At 42.4% G+C, this 2,201-nt stretch overlaps 1 non-coding gene across 1 annotated transcript; it reads left to right on the top strand.

Annotated features, from left to right (window-relative positions):
* The first annotated feature begins 293 nt into the window (after positions 1-293).
* Positions 294-378, top strand: TRNAR-UCG (transfer RNA arginine (anticodon UCG)). Its single transcript has one exon. It is a non-coding gene; the product is annotated as a tRNA-Arg (tRNA).
* The last annotated feature ends 1,823 nt before the right edge of the window (positions 379-2,201 follow it).

Below are 2,201 nucleotides of genomic sequence, written 5' to 3'. Positions count from 1 at the left end.
TTGGGCGGGAGCAGGGGGAGGGATGAATCATTGTAGTGCAGAGGATTTTTAGGGCAGTGAAAATGCTCCATGTGATACCATAATGATGGATACATGTCATTGCACATTTGTCCAAACCCACAGAACGCACAACACCAATGTAAACAATGGACTTTGGGTGATTATGATGTGTTGATGTAGGTTCATCAGTTGTAGCAAATGTATCATTCTGGTGGGGCTCTGCATGTGTGGGGCCAGGGTGGGGTACATGGGAAATCTCGGTACCTTCCTCTCAATTTGCTGTGAACCGGGGCGCCTGGCTGGCTCAGTCGGTGAAGCGTCTGACTTCGGCTCAGGTCACGATCTCGCGGTCCGCGGGTTCGAGCCCCGCGTCGGGCTCTGGGCTGATGGCTCAGAGCCTGGAGCCTGCTTCCGATTCTGTGTTTCCCTCTCTCTCTGCCCCTCCCCCGTTCATGCTGTGTCTCTCTCTGTCTGAAAAATAAATAAACGTTAAAAAAAAAAAAAATTTGCTGTGAACCTGAAAGTGCTTTAAAAAATTAAGACTTTTTTTTTCAAAGCTTATTTATTTTGAGAGAGAAAAGGAGAGAGATTGGGGGAGGGGCAGAGAGAGGGAGAGGGAGAATCCCAAACAGGCTATGCACTGTCAGAGCAGAGCTCGACGATAGGGCTCGATCTCACGAACTGTGAGATCATCACCTGAGCCGAAATCAAGAGTCAGATGCTTAACCGACTGAGACACCCAGGTGCCCCCCAAAATTAAGTCTTAATGAAAGTTTTTTTTAAAACTTCAGGAGCTGTGTCAGGAAAACATCTTCCCTAGGTTTAGCAGGACCATGCCCAATAGACTAAGCAGAATGAGCACTCGAATAGAATCTATATGAACCATATACACATAGCGAGAATGGGGGCACTAGGAGGCAAAAAATTATTTAAATGAGCAATATTTCAGGTCTTATAATACGGAAACAGGTTTTCATTTCAAACAGCTTCATGCAAACCATTGTTTATAATTATGATCCCAAGATGTTGCACGTACCTCAAATTTGGCTACATTAAATTTTTCCTCCAATGATTTACAATCTCTTTCAGCTCTGAAGTTAACGATTCAGGTATGTGCTTTCTAAGGTGCTTGATGTTTATTGTACATCCTTTTTAAGTCTAATTTCCCTCAACATTCTGTCTTTCCCTTTAATTCTTCTGCCAAATATTTAGTCAGTAAGTATTACGGGTCAGGCACAGTTCTTAGCATTGACTTCATGTTTATTTGCCATTCTGTCCTTTTATTTACAGTCAGTGAAGATTTAGGATGACCCTGTAATAGCACACACAAAAGACAGTAAAAGCCACAGTGCTGACTGTTGAAATGGACAGGATACAAAGAGATGGAGCACTTGATAAGATGGCAGGATAATGGGACAGATGGAGAAACTGATGATCCTTCTCAGTGAGGACAGGTGTATCTGGGAATACTAACCCAGTTCATCCTTGTGTTTTCCTGCCCTCTTTTTTTCTCCCACTTGTACCCCAGGGATTTTTCTGTCCTCTAGCCTATACCACAGGAGGAAAAAACTAATTCTTCAAAGAAGCAATTTCCTTTCCAAAATGTCTAATGCATCATTCAATTACATCTGAGGTTCTCAGCTAATGAGCCAAAACATTTGCAGTTTTTCTACACAAGCAAGAAAACACAGTCAAAAAGAAGTGAAATTGATTTAGAAGACTAGCCCTTTCACCTAAAGGAAAAGTAATGCTTCCCAGAGCGATACGTAATTGAACCGACTGCAATAGCATGGGTTAAGCCATCTTCTTAAAATGACTACAAACTCATAAAGCAAATAGTGATGCTTTGTTTTTGTTTTTTTTTTTTAAGTTTTTTTTAATGTTTATTTTCTTTGAGAGAGGGAGAGAGACAGAATGTGAGCAGGGGAGGAGCAAAGAGAGAGGGAGACACAGAATACAAAGCAGGCTCCAGGCCCTGAGCTGTCAGCACAGAGCCTGATGTGGGGCTCGAACCCACAAACTGTGAGATCATGACCTGAGCTGAAGTCAGGTGCTTAACCGACTAAGCCGCCCAAGCGCCCCTAAATGGTGATGCTTTGTAGGAAATGAAAGTGATGAAGTCTTCTGTGTAACAGCTCCTTTTTTAAAAAAAAAGTTTATTTATGTATTTAAATCATCTCTACACCCACCGTGGGTTCGAA

The sequence above is a fragment of the Panthera pardus genome, unplaced genomic scaffold, assembly GCF_024362965.1.
Source record: "Panthera pardus isolate Hobbes unplaced genomic scaffold, ASM2436296v1 HiC_scaffold_2, whole genome shotgun sequence".
In the NCBI taxonomy this organism is placed as follows: domain Eukaryota; kingdom Metazoa; phylum Chordata; class Mammalia; order Carnivora; family Felidae; genus Panthera; species Panthera pardus.
This window is presented reverse-complemented; position numbering and strand designations above follow the sequence as displayed.